This window comes from Ictidomys tridecemlineatus, unplaced genomic scaffold (assembly GCF_052094955.1).
Source record: "Ictidomys tridecemlineatus isolate mIctTri1 unplaced genomic scaffold, mIctTri1.hap1 Scaffold_63, whole genome shotgun sequence".
NCBI classification, from domain to species: domain Eukaryota; kingdom Metazoa; phylum Chordata; class Mammalia; order Rodentia; family Sciuridae; genus Ictidomys; species Ictidomys tridecemlineatus.
The window spans coordinates 571,454-587,404 of NW_027524348.1; positions in this window are offsets into that span (position 1 = coordinate 571,454).

Consider the following 15,951-nt stretch of genomic DNA (forward strand, 5'->3'; position numbering starts at 1 on the left):
GTTAGGAGCAGACCACTGCTATTCATGTGGGGATTTGAATGAATATAGATGCTTCTCGACTCGTGATGGGCCCAGGTCCCAGTAAATCCATGGTAAGTGGGACTGCATTTAACACACCCCACCTACCAAACATCATGTCCTAGGAACACAACACAGAGCATCAGTTTGGCCCCTCGCCATCATGTGCTCCTGATGCCCAGAATCCCAAGAGCACCACGCCCTGTGAAAACATCAAAATTCAAAATAATGCAGTTTCTACTAGATGCATGGCACCTCTGCACTATTGTAAAGTGGGAAAAATTGTAAGTCAAACAATTGTTTGTCGGGGACTGTTTGTACAGCCTCATTTCCACTCTCCATGGGGTCTGCTCTGCTTCAACTTACCCTTACCATCCTGCAGAGGTCCCAAGTGAAAACTAATATTTTCCAGGATCCTCCTCTTCATCCAGTCTCAACATTCATTTCCTTAATACTATAAAGATTCCAATAGCTATGTTTTAGATTTTTAGCTTTTACTTTTCTTTTCTTCCCTCCCTCCCTCCCTCCCTCCCTCCCTTCCTTCCTTCCTTCCTTTCTTGATCCTAACTTACCCTGTACATCTCATGTTGAGAGAGTACCTTGGCAGAAGAGTGACTTAGACTCTTGGCTTTACATCTTTCACTTCATGAACTTTTTTTTATTCCACAGTCTTGGTATTTTGGATCCTGCCTCTGTTGGGAGGCCTGTATGTCTAAACTCTTTCTCATTCCTCATAGAAGCATATCAGTCACTGTATTTAGGGCCCACTCTAAACACAGGAGAATCTCATCCTGAGAGTCAATTTAATTCCATCCACATCCTACCATTTAGGAAGATTTTTCCTGAATGCTCTGCATTGCAAGGCTGCTTCAGCAGCCCCTCCTCCACTCCAGATCCCAGCATCTCTAGCCTAGTTCAAGGGATCCTTCAGCTTCATGATCTGAGGTAATGGATACAGGTATCATCCAAGCCCTGGCACTGGAACTGACCACACAAGGTCTCCAAGCACTGCCCCAAACAGGACACCAACTAGTCTCTGCATCTACTTAGCCATGAAGCAAGCAAGCAACCAACCAGAACCCCACCCAGACCAGACCACAGCCAACACCACTCAGGCCTTCTAGGGGAGCTTCCAAATTTGAAACATAAGCTATTCCCAAAGTGATGGCAGCTGCCTCAGATTTAAGTGATAATGAATATTTGTTGAACCTAAATTTAATATTATGTTGTTTTATTTTTCCCATAAAAATCATGTATGCATATATTTGTGCTAATACATTTAGTTGCCTGGGAAACTGGAAGAGTATGTGCAGTCTGAGAGAGTCTGCACAGAAATGTTTCTGGAATATTCTGTCATGGTGAAATCTGCTAAATGCATGTACAACATGCACACCTGAGCTGCAGGAACATCCTAGCCCACACTGCTCTCATGGTACTGTGTGACAGGTGATGACAGGTGCAATATCTGTGACTTGAGTTACAACTTGCAGGGAGTCTCACCAGTGCTGTTTCCAGCTAATGTAATCTGGCTGGATTGCACTCTGGATTTTAGTGGATTTCCTACTTGTGATTTTCAGATGTAAGTGGACATAATTATGTCTACTTTAAAAGACAGAAACGGATACTGCTGTTGGGAAGAGATGGAATTTTCCAGGTCTCCAAGGCTTCCTGGGAGATCTGGAGCAGGGTCTTCAACCTTGGCACTACTGCCATCTGGGGCTGGATCACCCTCCCCTCCTAGGGGCTGCTGTGCTGTGCACTGTAGGATGGTTAGCAGCCTCCCTGGACTCCACCCACTAGGTGGCAGTAGCAACCCTCCCATCTTCAATAGCTGGGCCAACAAAAAATGTTCCCAGACAATATTAAATATCTTCTGGGGGACAGATCTGTCCCCTGTTGAGAGTGATGCTTCAGAGATTCACAGGCGAATCCAGGTATCTGCAGGGAATGCGGGAAGCAAGTCATGTTCTGAAAGTCATGGGTGGATGTTTCAGGAAGCTAAAGGGAGGATCCTCTGTGCTAAAGTCTCCTGATGTCTACTCTCCACTTCTCACATTGCCTCAATAACTTTATAAGCCCTGGACACTTCATGCCTCATGGGCTTTTGGAGGCTTCTGCATGGTTTAGAAGGGCAGACGACAGATATGACTTGGTGTAACTGACAAAATACAAACTGCTTATCAAATTCCCCTCCCGCTCATCTGCAGAGTGCAATGGTGGGAACACATGCAGAAAAAAATAAATGTCTAAACATGCACCAGCAAAGACGGTATGCTGACTCTGAGCCTGGGAATGGAAATGTGAGACTCATCAAGTGTGTTGTGATAACTCCCCAGGGGCAAGAAAATTGCATCCTTCTCATGGGGACTGGAGGAGTCTAGAGTTGTCCACTCCTGAACCATATCCACTGCCTCCCCTGCATTATATCTACATTCCTATACCTATCTATAAGGCCCCGAGATCTAGAATCCTATCCATTTTTTACACACCCAACCATGTCCCTCCTTGCATGCATGGTATGTCTTCCATAAATAACTGGGTTCCTCACCCGTTATGTACAAGTAACCATTTGTGTCTTTTAGTAGCCATTTCATTTGAGTAGGAAATCTGAAAGGCTCAAGCAGTCCCATTGTCTCAGAGCACATTCTGTTTCCCTCACATAGTTGCAGACTACTATTAAGGTATCACAGATCATTTCCTGTGCCAGGCTCCCAGCAGGGCACAAGTGTTCAGTGAGGGTCCAGCAAGTTAGGGTCAGTTCCACTTCTTAAATATGGTATTAACAGGTTGCTTTTAAAAATGATATAGACTCTAGGATTCTGTATGTATTTTTTAGACTATGGAATTTCAATTGGATGCTCTTTCTTCTTCTTTCATTCCTTACCAACCCATGATGTCTTTCCTTACTCTTTGAAGCCATGCTCCATCTCTTCCCAGGTCTCCTGCTCCATAAACTGGGGACTAGGAGATCATGAACACATTCATGCAAAAAAACATACTCAGAAGTACCCACCATGTCAGGAAGACACCAGGACATGCCAAGTTCAGCCAGACATTTCCCACAGTTAATTCTGCTACTTACAAAATCTCCCCAATGCTTTCCTTTGTGATTCATGCCTTAGTCCCACAAACTGGGACACTCCATGTAATACCAGAGAAGGAAAAATTTGTAGAACATAATTTATTCCTGATTTACCTGGCTATGCTTATGTTTATTACAATCTAATTTAAAACTAATATGAAACTAAATGTATTTTAGAATCAGAGCTCTGCTCCATTATAATGCTCACACATATATCCACCAAAAGACTGAATATAAAAATAGACAACAGCCAGACTTTGCAGAAAAATAGAACTTTGACTCACAACCTGCAGCCACCTAACCAAGCAACAACCTAGGAACCAGCCTGCTGAAGGCCACTCTTGCATGGATGGAATGTTATTTTTAGTGACAACTCAGAACTCTTAATAATTGGCTCAAAATGGCCAAGATTCAATTAATAACTGACAGCTTCCTTAATTTTTCCCTGATTCCTATGTAGGACTGACCAGGGAAAGGCAGATACATTCTCCTATTTACACACCTCCTTGGGGTGTGTCTGCCTCCAGCTTCTTTCCATCATCAGGCTCCAACAGGTTACACCTGAAAATTCCCTTTTTTGGCCCTATAATAATTACTATTCTTCTGCCTTAGAGTCTGGCAGAACCCAAATGATAGGTGCTGACTCCCTTGCTACAATAAGACCAGAATAGCTCACCTTTGCTGGTCTCCTTTGGCTGGTGTTTATTTCCACAGCATTCACCCTATAAGCAGGAGAATATGGACACTCTTAAGTCAACTGCTCTGCTCAACTGGTGGCTTTCCTTCTCAAGCAACTCAAAGAGGATCTTAATTTTCAAAATATTGCCATCTTCAGGATGGGGCACATCTGTCCATGGCCAGTCTGCCAATGGCCACCCATGGAAAATAGAACATGCAGAGAAATACCAGGGCTATTTGAAATTGCTGAGAATTTGGGATGGCAGACAGGCTATTAGCTATGGGGAATTTGACCAGGGCAAGAAGCATGTGAAAAATGGAGACAGGACATTGCTCCCTGGTTAATTTTCCTAATCTTGTTAGGAATTTGTAATGAACTAACAAGAACCTTAGTTTCCATTGACAAGAACTTCACACTGTAAGCCACCTTTCAATCTCATGTATTTGAACTTTTCTTGATCATATCTACACTTCTTAGAGGAGAACAGAAAAATACAGACCTTAGGTACTAATTGAAAAGTTTGCATTGTTAGATAGTAAGTAGTCATGAGCAGTGGAATGGCAGGCTCAAAGTCTTACTGGAAGTTAAAGTTTTCTTTGAGTTACTGCCAAGGCAGATGACCAAATAACTTGTAGAATAAAAACACCAGTGCACAGACCTTGAGAATAAAGAAATAAAAGTAAAAGGCGCTAAATGGGGGAATACATCATGAAGGAAGGACTAATGGGACTAATTCTTGACTAACCAATAAAGGTCAAGATATAACTAGGAATTATGGCTTCCAGTTTCCTTGCTGGTCTCCTTTGATCTCAGAAGAAGGCTTTTTCAGTGGTGCAGGTACAGGAAGGTAACCTGCTACCAGGCACTGACTTCAGTGCCCACATTTACATAGGACTTACTTGTAGATGAACCTCCCTGAGTATGATGGCCACCATGACAGTTCCAAAGAGGGCCAACTAGGTTTGAAAACTCACCACCCAGAGAGAAGGAGGAGGCTGAACACCTAATTGATGAGACTGCAGACAATGGGCCCCAGTTCTCAAGGCAAACATCAAACAGAAATAAATTTGGAGACAGCACTGTTTCCTTTGTCCTTCCCTCCACAGAGATGGCCCTGCTATCCCTTGAGAGTGTTCTCTGTTCATCCTTACTCTGCATTCACCCCTTTCTCACTCCATTTCCATTTTATTTTGACTTAAAATAAAATTCTCTTGCATGACTTTTGGTGTCTGACTTTAAATTTTCTTTTTTCAGAACATGAGACCTGAGGTTGGGAGTTTCAGCACCCCACTCTCCTGTGACAGTATAATATATGGCAATGTTCTAATAATTGGGAAATCAAAATTGCAAAGGATTTTTTCTAAATAAGTGTGGGGTCATTTTCCCCTACTTTTTCAGCATTAGATTTTTTTTTGGTAGTAAGAGAATCTATGATGCTTGTTCTTTATGAACTTAAATCACGAATATCCACTGCTTATCAACTCAATACAACACTTACATATTGCCACACTAACATTTTGTTGGCTTTGGATTTATTCAAAAGTTAAGTATGAGTGATATGATCAGACCTGTGTCCAAATCAACTGGGCTTAAGCATAAAATAGTGTGATTCAGAAATCCTTAATTGTTGTGGTTTCCTGGTGACCTAGATCTGTTCATTGAGTAAGCATTGTGTTTGCCTCGGTGGCCATCCACAGGCACTTACAGTGTGTACCACAATCCCAGCATCTGTGAACACCTAGTGTGCTTCCAAATGGGACAGAGCTCAGGCTCCAGCTGAATGACCCCCTGTCTTAGAGATCTCCTCTCCTCTCACATCATGTTGGGAGAGAATAATTAAGTGGGAGTCCAGAGGTGAAGACACTGGGACACTGGGGTACAAATGATTGTTAAAGTTCAGTGAAAATTAATTTCAGATGATTGATAGCTTTGTGTTACTGTGATTTTATTTCCTTCCCAGCTTCCTGTCCTTCATGACACAGAGAATTTTCGAGTGAAGAACCCTATAGCTCCACATACATGCTGCCCTATATGCACAGCTTGGACAATGAATTTACATGCACATCTGCTTCATGAATATCACTTAATTATCATGATTAGCATCATTATCTCTTTCATGAGGTTGTTGACCAGGCAGAGAACTTGATAATTCAATACGGAAACTTGTGAAAAGACCCACCAACCTTTCAATGGAAACTATCAACATACGTGCATACACCTGGAGACTCTGGACACCTGCTTCCACCAATCCTCAACTGGGCAAGCACCATGATGAAAGCCCTGCTTTGTAAACCAGGCTTCAGACTCCCCATGAGACCTCCCCCAACCATAACGAGGTATGGCTCCTGCTCCCTTAAGTGGTGTTTCCCTCAACATGGCATGGAATAAGTTCAGCTTTGTTTTAGCAACGAGTTGTGCTGATGATATTTAGGAAGCAAGTCTTGGGTACCACTGAGGACTTTTTTCCACTAGAATTCAAGCAGATGTGAGCATGTGAGGCAGCTAGACTTTGTGCTGGCCCTTTGTTCATTACACTGTAAAATTATTGTATAGCATCATGTAAACTTTGGATATTTTCATTATCAAGACATTAGTTCTGGCCTATTCTTATAATGCTTGATTATAAGTTGATTTCTTTGTCTCTATTAGAATGCACAAAACTCAAATTTGGCAGTAGCTAGTTCAATCTTAGAGTTAATCAGAGTCCTTTACAGATATGACCTAATGTCAATAATTTAAGTTTCAAAGAAGAATTAGAATAGACAAAGGGTTACAGCCATGGCTTGGTATACACTCTCTCACAAACCACACTAATCTCAGATGACTAACCAATTCAGTCTTATTCAAAGCTTAATCTAAAGGTGCTTTTCTCTTCTATTATTTTTCCTACTAGGCTTTGATGTGTTTATAAATGGAGGCAAGCTTACCAGAGAAGTTTCAGAGGAAATAAAAAAAGGCTTAAATCATTCATGAGTCAAACAGACAAATTTCAACCTCTGTAGGAAAAGGCTGAGCTCTTTGGTATAAGGCCAAAGCAATTCGATACCAAGGAAAGGAACTCAACTTAATCAGATAATGCACTCATGTCCTCCTCAAGAATCCTTTCTCCAAGGATCTGCCTGGGAATAGGCTTTTATCTGAGGCTCTGCCTGGCTCACTGGAGACTCCCAGAGACTGCTCTTCTGGTGGCCACATCTGGATAGAAGAGTGTTGTTCATGGAATTTCAAATAGAAGTTACCACTGTCTCCAACCCTACGGAGGGCATGTGTATTCTGGGTCACAAGATATGCTTGATCTCCTTTGTGTTTATGTGTTTGAATTTGTTTAAAGCAGGCTTATTTGGGTAGTTAAAACTCAAATTTTGTTAAGGCATAACAAGCCATCTCTCTTTTTATCCAACTTTGCAGATGTGTAGGATAACACAGTTGAAGGTGCTTGAGATCTCAGGTCCTGTCACTGCAGAGTGCTCTCCACTTCCCGCCCACACTTGGCTTCAGAGACCCACCGTGCATCCCTGGGCTACTTGGAAGAACAGAGATGTGATGCCCAAATACAAAATCTGGGCAGGAGGAGTAAGTTCTTTCTTTCTTTCTTTCTTTCTTTCTTTCTTTCTTTCTTTCTTTCTTTTGATAGAGAGAGAGAGAGAGAGAGAGAGAGAGAGAGAGAGAGAGAGAGAGAGAGAATTTTAATATTTATTTTTTAGTTTTTGGCGAACACAACATCTTTGTTTGTATGCGGTGCTGAGGATTGAACCCGGGCTGCACGCATGCCAGGTGAGCATGCTACCACTTGAGCCACATCCCCAGCCCAGTAGTAAGTTTATTTTGGGCAAACATTAAGCAGCTGCATAAGAAAGATTTGTGCCTACAATAAAATGAAAATAAAAACATGCTTTGGGAAAAAACCTTCATCAGAACAGGCTAAAGATAACTAAATACAGCAAACAGTTTAATCTCTTGCTCACAGAGCACAGGTGCGAAGGAGCCTTTGCCTCGCAGGCCCCTGCACCTAGAGAAGTCCAGAAAACCACCTGGGCAAGCCAGGGATGACAGCTGCTGGTGCTGGGGCTGTTGCAGACAGGCATCAGGGCTGGATGGCATCCAAGGTGCCACCTCCCAAGCACTGGCCTAAGAACTCTATGTCTTCATCTACCTCTTACCACAGGCCTTGGGGGTTAATGGTACTACTCTGCATCTTCAACAAAGGCACAGAGAAAATGAATCACTCACTTGCCCAAGTGACTCAAGCTAGAGAACGTGCAATGCCCATTGCCCAGAAATAAAAGAAATAAAAGGAGTGGGAGTGCCCCCTCACTGACCCCCATCATCCCTGCAAACCCCTGCTGGGATCTGGACCCTCAGGACCACTATCCCACCCCCACCATACAGCTAGTTCTAACACTTACCTCCCATCTCCACACACCCCAGTTTCTCCTTGAAGATTAGGCATGTTTATTGCCTACCCCTGGTGGACATTCTAGACTCTTTTTTCTACGAAAGTTGAAGACTTAGGATAGAGTAAGTTTAACACTCTCTAGATGGTTCAGCAGCTTTTCGGGAGCATGATATAATTTTTTACACTATACTAATATTGTCCCAAGAGCTATGGTCCCACACTAGGTGGCCCTAGATTGTTCTATGCTTGTATTTGTGTGGAGCCATTACATTTCCACCCTCTCATGGCAATTGAGCAATTCTGCTTTGTTACTCCTAATGTGTGCTTCTAATGTTCGGCCTTACATGGGGAGCCTTGGAGGGACTTCTCAGAGCAAGCCTTGGTCACAGCTGAGCCATGCTGAAGGTGCTGATTTCCACCTTGGAGTCTGCAAGACCTAGTTCATTTCTTTACACCACAGACTGGACTGAGAAATGGAAAAGTGAAAAGGTCTGAGAAGTCAGGGTTAAGAACATAGGAACTAGAGGCAAGACGACCTAGACACAGCCTCTGGGATCTCGAATGGACCAACCAGAATGGCATGAAGAGGAAACCTAGAAGAAGCCTTTCTGAGCCTCCCTTTTGGGTCTCAGGAAGAGCTCTCTGAGAATAAAGGTGCTATAACCCACGCTGGGGAACTTCCCGTCCAAAAGGAGACTGGCCCTTAGCACTGGGGTGAGAAACTGCATAAAAAACCTTTATCAGAAGCTTCTGGACCTCTGTTTAGTTTCTCTCACATCTTCTTTAGTCTCCTTAGAAATCCTATCTATGCCTCATCCCAATTAAGCTGGTGTGTAAACCATTTCCCCCACTGTTTAGTTACTCCAGACTGAGCTTTCTTGTGTATATGTGACTAAACTTGAATTTTCTCCTGTTAATCTGTCTATGGACCTGAGTTGGTATAGGAAAGTTCTACTCCCACCAGTCTGGAGTCAAGAGATGGCATTCCAAGGCACAAGCTGTTCAAGGGAGCTATCAGTGAGCTACCCTAAAGAGAGGCAGTGCCTAGCAGTACTGTGCTAAGTGGTCCTTGGCTTTAGGGACAGAAGACACAAGTGGGGAGGAGTCAGAGATAGACAGTGACAAGCCTCCACCTGAGATTGCTATGTATGCACTGGAACCACAGCAGGAACCCACAGGCAGACACCCTGCAAGGACCTGGCACTGCCTGGTGTGTTGAGGACAGGTAGGTCCACCTGCAACACCAACCCAGGTTTTGGCTGGCTTCCTGTCTGCAAAGAAGTCAGCTCCTATGGTCACAGCCTAGTGTGGGATCTCAGACACACTTGCTCATGAATAGAGGGTTCCAGTTGGTCCTTGGTATAACTGCAACATGCTGGGGCCCTGAATCACAGAGGTGGGGTGTGGGTGTCTTCCATCATCCAGACTTTGCTGAGTACATACTTGAATCAAACTAGACGTTCAAACAATGGCTTTCACTTCTGAGAGTAAAACCATGCACTTCAATACTATTCATGAATTCCTTTCAAATTGAGAATCAAAATAAATGCCTGGCATTGAATCAGCACCTAGCATCATGTCTTGAATATAGTAATCACTCAGTTAATGCTCAAGACTGAATAAACTTAGATTACTACCCAAGAAATGCTGAAAAATGAGATGCAGAATAAATTTAAATGAATCTGGGAAATTTTTCTCCCTGCATTTCCTGTGTAATGGAACTTGACACTACTCATCTAACTTATTTAAAAACAATGATGTAGTTGCTGCTCTAAATTGCTTATGTATTTTAAATCCACAGGCTCATTGCACAGTCTTGATGACACTTGATTTGAGCTTTATTTTTTTAAGGATCTAAAAACCTTTTCAAGTGAAAATTTAGAGCTAAGAAAGTAGTGCCAATGGCAGTACCCCATAAGAGGAGGGGCCTGGAGAGGGCTAACACTTTACAAGGCAGGAACCTGGTCCCCAGCTCAGACCATATACCAGAGTTATCTGGGAGACTTCTACAGACAGATGCTCGGGGCCCTTGCCAGATAGAAAGATTCAGGAGGCCTGAGTCAGGTCAGGGCAGGTGTTTTTCTATATATTTCTGAAGCTGATTCCTGGTGGAGTAGTTTTCACTGAATCCCAGTGTGTGGAACCTGCTGGAGCCATACCTCTGGGATATCTGTTTGTCTATAACTATGGCTGCCCTTGGTCTGCACTATGGAAAACCACGTCCATTTGCCAACACTCCTCCTCCAGCACACATTTCTAAGAATATGATGACTGCCATAAAACTGACATTCTGGGCTCTTAAAACAGCCTCACGGGCATAGTAACTAGGAAACAAGAGGAAACAGGAAGTTTGAAGGGGGGGTCTATTGGTATATTAATTTGTTGAATGGTATAGGCATAGATAGATCATCAATACCACAGAACTGGTTCTCATCTCTGAGTGAACAAACAGAAAAGATGTTGGGAATTTGAAGACAGAGCAACAATGGTTTTCCATTCTGAAGGAATCACATATATCTCTAAAAATACCTTGGGACAAAAATCATGTTGCTTGAAAAACTCTTGTGGCACAAAAAGATATATGGATATTAGGGGAAGAAAATCACTCACCCATAGCCAAATAAAATCCAATAATGGGGGTAAAAGTGTCCAATTTAAAGGACAAATATTACTGAACTCACCCACTCCTATCTCATAGTAATCTATTGAGCCTTAAATAGGGTTGAAAAAAAAGAGGAAATAAAATACTCCCCCCCCCTGGAAAGTAAGGTGAACTTGGCTATAAGGTGTCTCCAATGGTCCTCTATCAATTAGATTTATGTGTCCTAGAAGCATTTGCCTCACCACTGGCTGTTCTCACTTCTAAATGTTTGACAGAGTCTCCTGACAAGACCTGCACACAGCTGAAAATTGGGAGATGAATTCAAAACCCGAGCATTTGTATGGCAGGTGTGGAATGGAGGCTACTGCTCTGCTGCATGTATGAAGTGTATGAGCAAAGAAGCAGTTCTATCTATTTCCATGTTAATTCCACAGATAAATAACTCAGCACTTCATATACGGGTCCCTATAATAATTTCTGCCACACAGAAAACTGAACAGAGCCGAATGACTAGGTATGCTGTCCTGTTCACAGGGATCCATCAAGTCCCTGCAGCAATAGATTGACGGATGACTACACACACACAAATATTACTTGCCAGATGGGAATTTCAGTAGTAACATGTGACTACCAAAATAATAACACTAAGAAAATAAAACAAATAATACCCAAGGAAATCTAGACCAGGATATGAAAATGCAGACTTCTCATCAGTTTTAAATGACTGACCCTCTCCAACCTGGCCATACTTTTTTCTGGGTATGGCTAACAGCCATGACAGTTTAGTTATTCTGCAGGCACAGGTTTAAGTGCCATACTTAGGCAAGTAGGAAGACCATCAAAACACTTCACAATACAACCTGTGGGTCATGTAAAATTACGAGAACATATGTGGTCTCAGATTATCCAGAAAGAAACAACATTATCTTTTGTTTTCTTTATTCACAAGTAAAAATGAAGAAGAAAATTATGTAAGAAACCTGTCTTTGGTTAATGAGCCACAAAAGGCTTGTATATCAGCAGCTAGGCTTTTTATTTAAAGATGATTAGGCTTACTTATATCTGTTTGTGTACTCAGAAAATGAACATAATTGGACTATGACTTTAACTATCTTTTTCCCCTTTAATTTCACTGATAACCCACAGAAGGGTATCTCAGTCTTGAGCTCCAAACTAATATTTCCTGATTCCTATTTGGCCTCTGCTTTTTCCTAACACACTTTCTACACCTTCATTCCCCAATCAAACTCTAGTTCCTACCAGTCCCTCCCTGCCTCTGTTCTCTTTTTATTTATAGCAGTTTATTCCCAATCCATCCGCAAATCCAGCTGGTTCCACATTTGAAATTCTTTTCCCGATACCCCAACTGCAGCCCTGGTCCAGGATGGTACACTCTCCTTCCAGACTTCTGGAATCCACCCCTCTTAGGTCTCCCACCTTCCCTGAAGTCTAGTGTGCAAAGGACTAGCAGACAGGACTGTAATGTAAATCCAATCATGCTCTTTCCAGCTAAAACCCTTGAAGGAAAATCCAAATCCGTCCCCTACCCTCAGGCTTACAGGCACCCCTCACCCATCCTCAGCATCTTCAGCCTTCCCACTCACTTACTGGCTGTAATAACATTGACTCTGTCCCTGTTTTCACCACACACTGAGCTCTCTGTTACACCCGGTTTTCACTCTTGCTGCTCCTTGTACCCAGAAAGTTATCTTTGATGCCTTTCCGAAAGCTCCTGTCCATCACTCATGACATACCTCCTTACAGAATTCTTTCCTGACTGCTACATTCAAAATTTCCCTCATCTTGTTACTCTGTAATCCCCTATCATATTTTATTCATATCTAAAGCAGAAAGTAAATATTGTTTGCTTGCTCGGTGTCTGTTTTCACCATCAGACCACAGTCTCCATAAAGCAGAAGAAACTTTGATGCTGATGCTCTATTGTGTTTGGAACACAGTAGGCACTCAATAAATACTGAATGAATGAGTAAATTGAATGAATAAATGAGGATGCAAATTAATTTCACAGGTTGGAAGTCGATAGAAAAGGAGAAAATGATGGTAAACCCTTGAAATACCCAATTATTTTAATACAGAATCTCAGTAACTAAATTAAATAATCACTTTAAACTTTCATGGTATAAGAACTGAATTGTGGCACTTGTAGTCTGAAAGCAGGACTTCTTTATATTTAATTGATCCCTAGGAAGTTTTAAATACTGCACTTATGGTCCCAATAATGATCCTCTATATGTAGATAATAAATTATTATCTAGCATAAAATTCATCCTGTAGTCTTAATTAGCTTCAAATGCGACCCTTAAATCTCACCTGGTGCTTCCCACCATGCAGATGGCTGCAGTTCTTTGTGGTAAGCTCCCTCTGGAGATCTGCAGCTCAGCACTGGCATATGCAGAAACAGCTTGTGAAAACCAAAGCTCATTCAGGCGAGAAGCACATTTTTGAAGCATTAACTTTTGATTCTGTGCAGAAAAATCCTCAAGGTCATGGCTATAGTGCTGTCAAGGTCAGGCTATCCTGAGGTACTGGTCTCCAGAAGGAGCCTGTGTGCCCTGGGGCTTGACAAGGGAATGTTTGGTGTGGGGGTTCAGAGAAGCCTCTCTAGATCCTTGACTTCCCTGCACACTGTTACAACAAGACAAACCTGCTTGAGAACATGAGGCCTGCCCTCTCACAATGTACCTTTTTCCATTTCACAGAGCCGGGTCAGATCCCTCCCTGCTCTGAAAGGGCACATGTTCTGTGAGACAAAACCCAGGTACTGCACATGGCTGTGACTTAGTCACAAGGAAAAGAAAATGGCTCTGATGATGGACGATCCATCACTTTTCCCAGAAGGTGAGTTTCTAATTCATTACCTTCAACAAGTTTGAAAGGGGGCGAAATCAGGTTGTCCATTAATAGAGAATTAAAAATCACTTCTGATGATGGACCCCAATGAGATTTTTGAAATCACACATATACGAAGTTCAAAGAATCAAATGGCATTGCTATAAGGAAAGGCCTTTGCTTAGGTTTGTCAATAAGTTTCTCAGTATTCAAGTCTGTAAAAACAAAGCAAAACAAAAATAAGAACAGAATGATACTGAACCCTGTTTTTTTTTTTCAAACACTAAGTAATGTTCCTTTGGATACATAAATTGAGGGGTGAAGCTCTTTGATCTAAAAAATGTATTTCCAGTGAAATTCTACTCTTAGAAATTTTAATAATATTTGTGATACATATGATTTTTGGTCAATTTAATTCTGCTAACACCTACAGTAATAACTTAATTCATAAAAGTTTTAATTGAAAATCTGTTACCACTAGAAGTATTAAAAATTAAAATTTAACTTGCATATATTTTGCCTCAAGAGACAATGATAAATCAGAGACCTTAAAGCATAAGAGACATTAATCAGGGTAAAATTTGGAGGAATGTGGGAGAATACTATGTTCAAGGAGCAAAATAAACAATGTTGAATTTCTAACATTAATGAAGCATTTACTCACATATTATTAAAGAGGATGCCAGTGGATATAAAACCACCGTAATATTCAGATTTCTTAGACATATTTTAAAAGGATATATGTCAGTTTTATTTTAGAAAACATCACAGGAATTATATTTGTGGTACACTTAAACATTTTTAAATGTGATGTAGTAAAGGAGTAGCAAATAGCTATACAACAGTCTTAGAAAGTTAGCAAGCAAAATATAAACTGTGGCTTCCAGCCTTTAATCATTCTGTCAATGATTTATAATTGTTCATGCTGTCAATAAACAGATACAGACCGCTTGCAGCCTAGATGGTCAGGCTACCCTTGGCCATCATTGGGGATCCTGGACAAGACCACAAAACCTTTCAAGGAGAATATCAGGAACAGGCACCAGACCTAGGAGAGGCCAGTGACAGAAAGAAAAAATGACTTTAGAACTTCAGGCCACTTGGTGGGGCAGGGCTTGGGATGAACAGATATGTGTCCTCCCCAAGACATTTATAGAAGGGTCTGTTCTTTTCCATCCCATTCCCCTTCCTTTCTCTAAGTTAAGATCCCATCTCCTTTCAGCCCTGTTATGGGGCTATTCTTAGGTACTTAGTTGATCCCACTTTTTACTGTGTTTAAAACAAGGAATCTCATGTGCCTTTGAATTTATAAAGAAACAAGCAGAGAGGAGAATCTAGTCACTGGATATCTGAGCAGAGACAAGGTAAAATATGTAGATAGGAAAGCCCTGGACCTGGGGACTCCAGAACAAAACAGAGACTGGTTCTTAGCAGCTGCGGGTGGGAAGTGAGTCTGAGAGGCAGGTGGAGGGGGAAGAAGAGGCAGAGGTCACCAGAGATGTGCCTCCCTCCAGGCAGTTACACCCACATCCCATCCCCTTCCTTACCCCAGCCTTCTTCCTCTTGGATTCCCTAAGTCAGTTCTGGAAGTGGTCCTCTCTTCTCCTTGCTGACACAGCCAGAGCTGACCTATGGCTGTCTGATCCCTTCCCCAAGCCTAGGTCTCCCCAGCTCTGTCAGCTCCATAATCTAAAAACCACCCCACTCTGTCTTACCAAAGCCAAACAGAAATGCAGCATTCATTCCAGAAAATTCAGCATAATTCTTAAAGGAAAGTAATGAACCTAGGAAATGGCAAAATCTGGATGAGTTTCAATCACACTCTTCCTACTTAGATGGATGTGGTCTAAAGAGTGATTTGTGTTTTCTGTGTTCCTTTTGGGCAGGTCCCTGAGTTGGCTGCTTGGTTTCCCAGAGTAGCTAAGGGTCTGTCAAATTTATTTATTTTTTTCAAAGAATCAACATTTTTGTTTTGTCAATTTTAAAAATTGTTTCTTCTGTTTCAATTTCATTGATTTCAGCTCTAATTTTAATTATTTCTTGTCTTCTTTTGTTTTTGCTGTTGATTTGTTTTTCATTTTCTAGGGCTTTGAGTTTTGTAATGTGAACTCATTTATTTGTTGAATTTTTTTTTCTTTTAAGGAATGAACTGCATGCAATGAACTTTCCTCGTAGTACTGCCTTCATAGTGTCCCAGAGATTTCCATATGTTGTGTCTATGTTCTCATTTACCTTTAAGAATTTTTTAATCTCCTCCTTGATGTCTTCTGCAACCCATTGTTCATTCAGTAGTATATTGTCTCCAGGTGTTGGAGTAATTTTTA